This window comes from Cynocephalus volans, chromosome 1 (genome assembly GCF_027409185.1).
Source record: "Cynocephalus volans isolate mCynVol1 chromosome 1, mCynVol1.pri, whole genome shotgun sequence".
In the NCBI taxonomy this organism is placed as follows: Eukaryota; Metazoa; Chordata; class Mammalia; order Dermoptera; family Cynocephalidae; genus Cynocephalus; species Cynocephalus volans.
Genome location: NC_084460.1, coordinates 81899050 through 81911186, shown reverse-complemented (window position 1 = coordinate 81911186; position 12137 = coordinate 81899050).

Here is a 12137-nt window from a genome sequence, read left to right as displayed (position 1 = left end):
TCACTCATTGATGGGCATTTAGGTTGATTCCATCTCTTGACAATTGTAAATAATGCTGTGATGAATATGGGAGTGCAGGTGTATTATTATCTTGTTGTTGTTGCTGTTGTTTGCAGCTGGCTGGTACAGGGATCAAATCCGGGACCTTGCTGTTATCAGCACCATGCTCTAACCAACTGAGTAACTGGCCAGCCTCACAGATGTCTTTTTGATATATTGATTTCATTTCTTTTGGGTTTATACCCAGCAGTGGGATAGCTGGGTCAAAAAGTAGATCTATTTTTAGTTCTCTAAAGAACCTCCATACTGTTTTCCACAGTGGCTGTACCAATTTACATTCCCATCAACAATGTAGGAGAGTTCCTTTTTCTCCACATCCTCACCAGCATTTGTTATTTTCTGCCTTGTTGATAATAGCCATTCTAACTGGGATGAGATAGTATCTCATTGTGGTTTTAATTTGCAATTCCCTGATGATTAGTGATTTTGAGCATTTTTTCATGTACTTGTTGGCCATTTGTATGTCTTCTTTTGAGAAATGTCTGTTCAGGTACTTTGCCCATTTTTTAATTGAGGTATTTGTTTGCTATTGAGTTGTTTGAGTTCCTTATATATTCTGAATATTAGCCCCTTGTCTGATGTGTAGTTTGCAAACACTTTCTCCTGTTCTGTAGATTGTCTCTTCACTTTGTTGATAGTGTCACTTGATGTACAGAAGCATTTTAGTTTGATGTTGTCCCATTGTGTATTTTTGAGAAAGCAAGTACTCTTAAAGGAAGCAAGTGCAGGAAGCATCTACAACCTGGTGAGCTTGGGAGTACAAAGGGAGTTGGCTGGAATTATTGAGATGTGACACTTGGAGAAGGGGCCCCTCAGAGCTGAGTCTCAGACCTTTGAGGAGGAGGTGCTGCTGACTGATGCTGGTGTCCCTGAGTTCAGAGGTGAGGCCCATGAGACTCAGACCTGGAGGTATAGGACATCGGCCAGCTGGTACTCGTGTCTCTTGAGGGTGCACGCAATGAAGCTGGTTTTGCATGTATTAGAAAAACTGCAAACTGGACTCAACTGCTATAAAGCGATGGAACTGCCAGGGTTCATTACCGCTTTAGGTTCATTTACCTGGCCAGGGTAAAGAAACATTGCTGGGATGATGCTCTCAGAATAAGAAGGCAAGCAGAAAGCAAGTTTTTCTCCTTCCTCCAACCACCAGCCTTCCTCTAGCACCCCCTATTGACACAGTCTAGTAGGCAGCCAACTAGCTAAGCAGAAACACAGCTTGCAGTCCCAGCCCCAACGTCACAGAGCAAAGCAACATTTTAAAAATTGGCATTGATACATCCTGAGAAAGCTAATCACTTGGCTTCCTTTAATCACAAAGGCTCTGCCTTTCTATGCAAATTTGAGAAGATGGTACTTGGTGGAAAAATACCCCAGCTTCTTTTCTCCCTTGTATGTCAATCCTTGGATGTATTCTACAGTTTCCCGGAGTGTGCCCAGGAGAGTTGAGTCACAGTTGTCTAAGTGGTGTCCCACTCACAGAGGCACCTTTATTAGTTTTCTCCTTTCAGTATCTTTCCTATTGCTTCACAGTGCTTCCTAAAACCATCTCCCAAGTAAGTTCCTCTCCCCCACCCAAGTTCTAGTCTCAGGGATTGCTTTTAGGTTGGGTTGCCATCCAAATCCTTTGTTTTTCCCCTAGTAATAGAATTTTAACTATGCTCAGAGCAAACCAGCTAGAGACGACATTTTCCAAAATCTCTTGTAGCTAGCAAAGGCCATGTGATTAAGTTCTCACTGATGGAATCTTAGAGGAAATTATATAAACTACTTCTGTCTCACTTGCTTAAAAAGATATGTCCAGCCCTAGACTTTTTTCTCTTTCCCTAACCTGGGGTTGAAATGCACACAGTAGGGCCGAGCCCGTGGCGCACCTGGTAGAGTGCTGCGCTGGCAGCGCGGCGACGCTCCCGCCGCGGGTTCGGATCCTATATAGGACTGACCTGTGCACTCACTGGCTGAGTGCCGGTCATGAAAAAACGACAAAAAAAAAAAAAAAGAAGAAGAAATGCACACAGTATTTCATAGCAGCAACTCAGATCTGGCCATGCAAATGAGACTAGCACCCTAAAAAATGACCAAGCAACACAATGGAAGACACCTGGGCCCATGAATAACTTCATAGAGCACAGCAGTCATGGACCAGCTGGAATGTTTGTGAAAAAGCAGCAAACTTCCACCTTATTTGATTCCATTCTATTTGGGGTCTCTTTATTATACCAACTTAACCTTTACTTTGATTAATATATGTATTAGTCAGTTTTGTGTTGCTATAACAGAATTACCTGAGACTGGGTAATTTATAAAGAACAGAGGTTTATTTGGCTTATGATTCTGGGACAGCTGCATCTGACACAGGCCTCAGGCTGCTTCTATTCATGGCGGAAAGTGGCAGGTAGGGGGTGGGTACAAGCAGATCACATGGTGAGAGAGGAAGCAAGAGAGAGAGGAAGAGAGAGGAGAGAAGGAGGTGTCAGGGTCCTATAAACAACAAGCTCTCACAGGAACTAACTGAGCCAGAACTCACTCATTACTCCCCCCTCCCCCAGGGAGAGCATTAATCCATTCATGAGGGATCCGCCCCCATGACTCAATCAGTTTCCAGCACTGCCACATTGGAGATCAAATTTCCACATGAGTTTTGGAGGGGACAACACATTTAAACTCCATCAATATACTAACAACAATTATTTAGAAAACAATATGAGAAAAAAAATTCTATTCACAATAGCCAGAACTTTAACATGATTAGTAATAAACCTGACATAAAATGTGCAAGACATAAATGAAGAAAGCTATAATGTTTTATTGAAGAACTTGTAAAGAGACATTTATAAACAGGCATACCATATTTTGGGTGAAGAGTTTTGATATTAGAAGGGTCTAACTTCCACAAATTTAATTATCCGTTCAATGCAATCGCATTTAGACACATAGGATTTTGTTGAAATAAAACCTAATACAATTTAAAAATATATCAGCTTAGAAAAACTTTAGAATAACGAGAATTTTTGATAAAGACTAGATATGATGGCAGATGTATTGTGTTGAGGCTCATTTTCAGAAGGCAAGATCTATCTAATTAACACAAGGAAAATCATTCTAGATATTAAGAAATGTTCCAGAACCATCACAAAGGTGAACAAAACAGAGCTCAGGCTGAGTTTCCAGGAAAATCTCCCAAAGCCTCAGACCACCAAGACAGTGGCTGCTACTGACAGACTCGGGCAATTACTTAATGCCCTGCATTCGTCACAACCTGCACCACAGTGAAGCCAGACGATGGCACCTCTGCTGCAACTGCTGTGGAAAACCCAAATGCATCCTCCTCTATGCTTGCCAGCAAAGATTGCAAAGAGAAGCCTCCAAAACACTGAATTCCTTTTTTGACTTCTAAATATTAAATTTCGAACAGAACTGTAACTGTGAGATGAGCTGTGCAGGGTAGCAGGCAGCCTTCCCACTCTTGAAAGGGACTGGATTGGACATTGAGTCAGCCCCCCACATAACGTTCCACAGTGGAATTCCTCTACAAGAGGAACTTTTGTCCCTTAAAGGGACAAAAGTCAGTATTCAGAAGGATGCTCATCAATATATGAACATTTAGCAAAAGGCGAGTATGGCACTTCAGAGCAGTGGAAAAGTATGAGATATTCAATAAGGTGTTGGAACAACTGGTTAGCCGTTTATGTAACTGTAAAGCTACATGTTTCACACAACACATGGAAAAAGCGATTCCAGATGGATTAAAAAACTAAATGTTAAAAAGTACAACTTTGCAAGTATAGAATAAATATTAAGATAACATAAGCATACTTCAAAAAGTTCGTGGAAAGATTTGTACAATCTTTTAATTCTATTTTTCAACCAACTTTTTTTTTTTGCTTGTAGTCTAGGGATTATTTTATTTTTTTATTAGTATATTCATTGTTACATACCATAATTATTCTTTATGCCCCTTTCCCAATCTCTCCCCTCTCCCCTTCCTCCTCCCCCTTTCCCCTTTCCCTCCCTGCTCAATAACCACAGATTTGTTCTCTCCATCTGATAAACTGCTCCTCTGTTGTTTTGTTGCCCAGATGATCTGTCCAGCACTGAGACAGGTGTGATCAAGTCCTCCCCTATTATTGTAAAGCAGATGCTTCTTCTGTTACTCTGGAGTGTGCTTTGTATTTTTCCACAAACTTTTTGAAGTACCCTTGTATTTGTATTATCTTGGAGTGGAAAAGGCCCTCTTAAGTGAGCTACAAACCCAGAAATCCTAAAAGGAAAAAAGACTAACACACTTAATTTCACACATCTAAAATTTCTATTCCCTAAAGCCCACCATATTAAATTATGATGAGCAACATACTGGCAGAAAATATTTGAAACATACATGGGATTATTAACCATATCACCTAGGGATTACTTAAAAATCAAATAAAGAAAGCTAAACAATCAAAGGAAAAATTTAGAAAGGATGTACAGAAGCAATTCTCAAAAGAAACATAGTCAATAAATATATTAAAAGATATTCAACTTCACTAGTAACCAGGGAAATGCAAATTTTAAAAATGATGCATAATTTCCATTCACTAAAGTGATGATAATTTAAAAGTATGGAATTAACTCATGTCAAGGACGTTTACTTTATCAGTCTTTTTGAATATTGTACTGGAGGATTTAGCCAATGTGAAAAGGCAAAAATAAATAAATAAATAAATAAATAAATAAATAAATATTGTAAATGAAGAAATAAAACTGTCTATAAAGGAAGTCCCAAAGAACCTACAAAATTCCTAATAAGTGAGTTTAGCAAAGCTACAAAATACGTCAGTATACAAAAGTCAATTGTTTCTATAAATTAGCAATGAAAAATTGGAAATTAAAATTGTAAATAAAGTGCCATTTATACTAGCGTCAAAAATCATAAAATACTTAGGAATATATTTAATAAAACACGTTCATGATGAATGCTAAAAGCCACAAAACAATGAGAAGAGAAATTAAAGAAGACCTACATAAATGGATAGAGGTACTGTGCTTATGGATGGGAAGACCCACTATTGTTAAAATATCAGTTCTCCCCAATATGATCTATCAATTCAGGGCAATTCTAATAAAAATTCTGGCCTGCGTCTTTGTAGAAATTGACTAGATGACTATAAAATTTGTATAAAAAAGCAAAGAATTTAGAATAGCCAAAACAATTTTAGAAAAACAAAGTTGGAACACTCACACTACCTGATTTCAAGGTGTGCTATAAAGCTACAATAATCAAGAGAATGGGGTATTGGCATAAGGAAAGGCATATAGATTAACAGAACAGAGTAAAGAGTAAAGAAATAAACCTATATGTATATGATCAATTGATTTTTGACAAAGATATCAAGGTAATAAATACAATGGAGAAAAGATAGCCTTTTCAATAAATGGTGCTGGAACAATCAGTCCTTCATATGCAAAACTATGAACGGCAAACCTTACCACATACCATATACAAAAATAAACTCAAAATGAATCATATGCCTAAATGTAGAACCTAAAACTTAAAAATTTTTTAGAATAAAACAGAGAAAAACTCATTCACAATGCTTGAGTTAGGCAAAGCTTTTTAGATATGATACAAAAAGCACAAGCCACAGAACAAAAGAAAACCAATAAAATGGACTTCATCGAAACTAAGAATTACTGTTCTTTGAAAGACATTGCTAAGAAAATGAAAGACAAATCACAGACTGGGAGAAAATACTCACAAAACACATGGAGGACTTGTACGTAAAGTATATAAGGAACTCTTCCAATTTAATAATAAGAAACAAAGAACCCAATTTTTTAAAGTGGGCAAATGATTTAAACAGACGCGTCACTGAAGAAGAGATATCAATGGTAGATAAGTACACAAAAAGATGCTCGATATCATTAGAAATTAGAGAAATTCAAATTAAAACCACAATAAGATCCCACTACACACCTGCTAGAAAAGCTAAGATTTTTTATAAAAAGAAAGGAAAAAGAAGAAAGAAAAAATAATGGACAATACCAAATGCTGGTGTGGATGTAGAGTAACTGGAACTCTCATACGTTGCTGGTGGTAATGCAAATGGTACAATCACTATGGAAAACATTTTAGTATTTCTTTTAAAGTTGACCATACACTTAAACTACCCAGCAATCCCACTTCTAAGTATTCACTTAAGAGAAATGAAAATACTAGTATATATCTACAGAAAGAACTATATGTGAATATTTATAGTAGGTTTATTCAAATTCCCCCCAAACTGGAAACAACCCAAATGTCCAATGGCTGGTGAATGAATGAACAAATAGTTGTACATCCCCAAAATGTAAAACTAAAAGATTAGTAATAAAGGATTGAACTACTGATACACAACATGGATAAATCTTGAAAGCATTATGCTACGTGAAAGAAGCCAGATTCAAAAAATTACATACTGTAATTTATATAACATTCTAGAAATGGCAAAACTGTAGATCACATCAATGGTTGCCAGAGGCTGAGGATTAGGGGAAGACATTGACTGCAGAGGGGCACAAGAAACTGTTTGGGGTGATGAAAATGTTCTGTATCTTTGTTGTGATCTTGATATACCGCCGTATGTTGTAAGCTCATCAACTACACACCTAAAAAGGGTAAATTTTACTATCTGTAAATTAGACTTCAGTAAACATAACCTTAAACATTTGTATGCACAGTATAACCTTCTTTAACTCTATACTCAGATAAGAATTTTTTTTTGAAATACGTTATTATGCTTTTCTTTCTTTCCCTGTCCTTATATTTGGTTTAGCAGAGGACTGTTTTAGCAAAAATACAAAATTAAAGAAGGAGTCATTGTTAAGCAGAGGACTTATAAATGAGAATGTTCTAGTCTAGCAGAAAGAGAGGAAGGAAGGAAGGAAAGGAGGGGAGGGGAGAGGAGGGGAAAATCCTGAAAGCCAAGATTTTTCTTATTTTTAAAATATTTATTTATTTGTTTGTTTGTTTGTTTTAACCAACATGTATTGATTGTACATATTGGCGGGGTCCAGAGTTATATTTCAATACATGTGTACGATGTGCAGTGATCAGATCAAGGTAGCTAGCAAATTCATCACCTCAAAAATGTATTGTCTTTGTGATGAGAACATTTGAGCTTCTCTCTTCTAGCTATTTGAGGACATATAACAAATTATTATTAATTATAGATGTGTAGCACAACTGTGCACCACTAGAACTTATTTTTCCTGTTTAGAGTAATTTTGTATACATTAATCAACCTCTCATTACCCCCTCCCATCCCCCTTCCCAGACTCTAGTAATCACAGTTGTACTCTCTACTTCCAAATGGTCAGCTTTTCTTTTTAGCTCCCACATATGAGTGAGAACATGTGGTATTCCTCTTTCTGTGCCTGACTTATTTCACTTAACATAATGTCTTCCAGGCTCATCCATGTTGCCATGAACGACATGATTTCATTCTTTTTTATGGCTGTGTAGTGTTCCATTGTGTATATATACCACGTTTTCTTTTATCCATTCATCATGGATGAACAACTAGGTTGATTTCATACCTTGGCGATTGTGACTAGTGCTGCAATAAACATGGGGTGCAGATATCTCTTTGCTTTGCTAATTTCCTCTCCTTCAGATAAATACTTGCAGTGGACTTGCTGGATCATATGGTAGTTCTATTTTTAGTTTTTTGAGGAACCCCCACATAGTTTTCCATAATGGCTGTGCTAATGTACAGTCCCACCAACAGTGTATAAGAGTTCCCCTTTCTCTGTGTCCTTGTCAGCATTTGTTATTTTCTGTCTTTTTGATAATAGCCAGTCTAACTGGGGTGAGATGACATCTCATTGTGGTTTCTATTTGCATTTCCCTGATGATTAGCAATGTTCAACATTTTTCATATACTTGTGGGCCATTTGTGTGTCTTCTTTTGAGAAATGTCTATTCATTTGCCCATTTTTTAATCAAATTATTTGGCTTTTTGCTCTTGAATTAAGTTCCTTGTATATTCTGGATATCAATCCCTTGGATGCATAGTTTGCAAATATTTTCTCCCATTCTGCTGGTTACTTCTTCACTCCGTCAATTGTTTCTTTTGCTGTGCAGAAGCTTTTTAGTTTGATGTAATCTCATTTGCTATTTTTGCTGCTTTTGTTGCCTGTGCTTTAGATATCTTTACCATAAAATTTTTTGCCCAGGCTAATGTCTTGGATTGTGAAAACCAAGACTTATTGAGAATGAATTCCATTATTTTAAAAAATTCCTTATAAATCAAGTCTCGGCCAGCCAATTATAAAATTTTCAAAACCCAAAGGTAAAGAAAACTCAGGAGTTAATATCCATTAAGGAGGAGTTGGAAGTATTTCTGACTGAGAGGAGGAGGAAGAGAGAAGAAACAGACACAATACTGAGTTCTCAGGGTCAGTAAAGGGGAGGGGAGGGAAGGGTAGAAGGGGTCAGAGGAACTCCCAGGAAGTTTTCTAATCTTGTTTTGTAATCATTGTTTACATTTTGTAATCATTCTTTTGTAATAATCTAATATTATTTTTTCTTCACTACATGTTATATCATGAACATTTTCCCATATAACTGAAATCATGATAATTATAAATGTCATTTTTCAATATAAACGTTTAATAAGAACTCAATGACCCTGTACTTCATCCATGCAACACATCAAGAAAGCATTTCCTCATTGAATAGTTCTTAAAATAGCTGTGTGCAGCATGTCACTATATTTATTTTTCTTTCTTTTTTTTTTTGTGAAATTTTTTAGTACTCTACTTTTATTAAATTGTAATGTGTTAAAAAAAAAAAAAGATTTGGTTTAACCCTTTGGAAATTATAAGAAGGTAAGATTTTTCAGCTAAATGCATTGTATTGCCTAAGAGAAACAAAAATCCTTTATATAATTTTTTTTTAAATTTCAAGAAGGGGTGCTAAACTGGACACCTAAAGATTTTAAAGTAAATTTCTTATTGCCATAACATGATCACCCATCTGTACATAGGGGTTATCCTAGGCACAGAAATTTATTTATTTATTTATTCTTTTAATTTATCAATATACAATGTAGTTGATTTTCATGTCCCTTTACCAATTCCTCCTTTTCCTCCCTCCCTCTCTCCCAACACCCCCCCATCAACATCATATCTGTTCACTTGTCTTAACAAGTTCAAGGAATTTGTGATTGTTTTGTCTTCTTTCTGCCCCCCCATTTATATAGTTGTATATTTATTTATTTATTTTTATTAGCACCCACAAATAAGTGAGGGCATGACATATTTCTCGTTCTGTGCCTGGCTTATTTCACTTAATATAATTTTCTCTAAGTCCATCCATGTTGCTGTAAATGATAGTATTCATTTTTTTTACAGCAGAGTAGTATTCCATTGTGTAGATATACCACATTTTCCTTAACCACTCATCTGATGATAGACATTTAGACTGATTCCAACTCTTGGCTATTGTAGCACTGCAATAAACATGGGAGTACAGGTAACCCTTCAACATGATGATTTCCATTCCTCTGGGTATATACCCAGCAGTGGAATAATTACAGTAGATCTATCTGTAATTATTTGAAGAACCTCCATACCATTTTCCATAAAGGTTGCACCATTTTGCAGTCCCACCAAAAGTGTAGGAGGGTTCCTTTTTCTCCACATCCTCACCAGCATTTATCATTCTCAGTCTTTTGGATATTAGCCATCATAATGGGAGTGAGATGGTAGCTCAAAGTGGTTTTGATTTCATTTCCTGAATGTTGAGTGATGTTGAGCATTTTTTCATGTGTCTGTTGGCCATTCATATATCTTCCTTTGAGAAGTGCCTATGCATCTCCTTTACCCATTTTTTAATTGTGTTACTTGGTTTTTTTTGCTATAAGGTTGTTTGAGTTCCTTGTATATTCTGGATATTAATCCTTTGTCAGATGTGTATTTTGCAAGTATTTTCTCCCACTGTGTTCATTGACTTTTCCCTCTGTTGCTTCTTTGGCTGTGCAGAAGCTTTTTAGTTTCATATAATCCCATTTGTTTATTTTTCCTTTGGTTGCCTGTGCTTTGGGGTTTGTATTCATGAAGTCTGTACCCAATCCTACTTCATGAAGTGTTTCCCCTATGTTTTCTTTAAGGAGTTTTATTGTTTCAGGATGTATATTTAATTCTCATATGATCATCTCTATAGATGCTGAAAAGCAACTGACAAAATTTAACATTCATTCATGATAAACACTGTCTATAAATTGGGTATAGAAGGAAAGTCTCTCAACACAATTAAAGCCGTATATGACAAACCCACTGCCAATATCATCCTGAATGGGGAAAAATTGAAAGCTTTTCCCTTAAGGACAGGAACTAGATAAGGATGCCCACTCTCACCACTCCTATTCAACATAGTGTTGGAAGCACTAACCAGAGCAATCAGGGAAGAGAAGGAAATAAAGGGCATCCAGATTGGAAAAGATGACGTCAAACTGTCCCTGTTTGCAGATGATATGATCCTATGTATAAAACAGCCTAAAGACTATACCAAAAAACTCTTAGAGTTGATAAATGATTTCATAAAAGTTGCAGGATACAAAATCAACATGCAAAAATCAGTAGCATTTCTATACTCCAACAATGAACTTGTAGAAACAGAAATCAAGAAAGCTAGCCCATTTACAATAGTCACCAAAAAATAAAATATGTTGGAATAAAGTTAACCAAGGATGTGAAAAATCTCTGCAACAAGAACTACAAACCACTGTTGAGAGAAATTAAAGAGGACACAAGAAGATGTAAAGATATACCATGCTCTTGGATTGGAAGAATCAACATTATGAAAATGTCCATACTACCCAAAGTGATCTACAGATTCAACACACTCCCCATCAAAATTCCAATGACATTCTTCTCAGAAATGGAAAAAACAATTCTAGCATTCATATGGAAGACCCAAAGACCATAAATACCCAAGCAATCCTGAGCAAAAATAAATAAATAAATAAAGCTGGAGGCATAACACTACCTGACTTTAAACTATGCTACAAAGCTGTAGTAACCAAAACAGCATGTAACTGGCATAAAAACAGACACACAGACCAATGGAACAGAATAGAGAATCCAGAAATCAACTCACACACCTACAGCCATCTGATCTCTACAAAGGCATCAAGAACATACACTGGGGAAGAAACTGCCTCTTCAATAAATGGTGCTGGGAAAATTGGACATCCATATGTAGAAGAATGAAACTAGACCAGTACTTCTCACCATATACCAAAATCAACTCAAAATGGATTAAATAATTAAATATACAGCATGTCACTGTATTTCTATACCACAATTTATTTAACCAACTTCCTATTGTAGAATAAGAATGTTTTGGAAGAGGAAATAGCAAATAAAAACAATGCTGAGGCTAAAATCTTTCACACATCCATGACTAATTTCTAAGGATAAATTTCTATAAGTGGAATTATTGAGTTAAAACCAGAAAAAAACTTTAGGCTATTTGATACATATTGTTAAGTTTCCTTCCAGTAAGAGAAAGGCCATTTCTCCATATTATACTGACCTACACCAGTATGAGAAAGGCCATTTTTTAAATTTTAAACTGAACATTACTATTTTTATCTTTACAATGGATTCATGGAAGTAATGCCTCATTGAAGTTTTATTGTTTATTTCATTACTAATGACGTTGAGCATCTTTATTTTTTTCAATATTCACTACTGTTTGTATTTCCTCTTTTGTGAATTTTCTTGTCATGTCGTCTTCTCATTTTACTTGTAGAATTGGAAGGATTTATCACTCAGGTGTTTATGGAAGAGTCATATAATGGATAATGCAAAACCCTGGTTATGGCAGAAGTAAATGTTTCTTGTGTCAACCCTGTACAAAAAGCTGTAACCTTCAATGTTAACTCAATAAAACTTTTCTGTACAAACTAGAGAAAATGTGATCAGACACATTTCTTTACAATGATTTAATAGCACAAGTCTAACATTTAGTAATAATATTTTTAAAGCCAACATTCACAGAGGTATGGGCCAGCCACTGTGCTAAACACCTTATAAGCACTATGTCATATAAC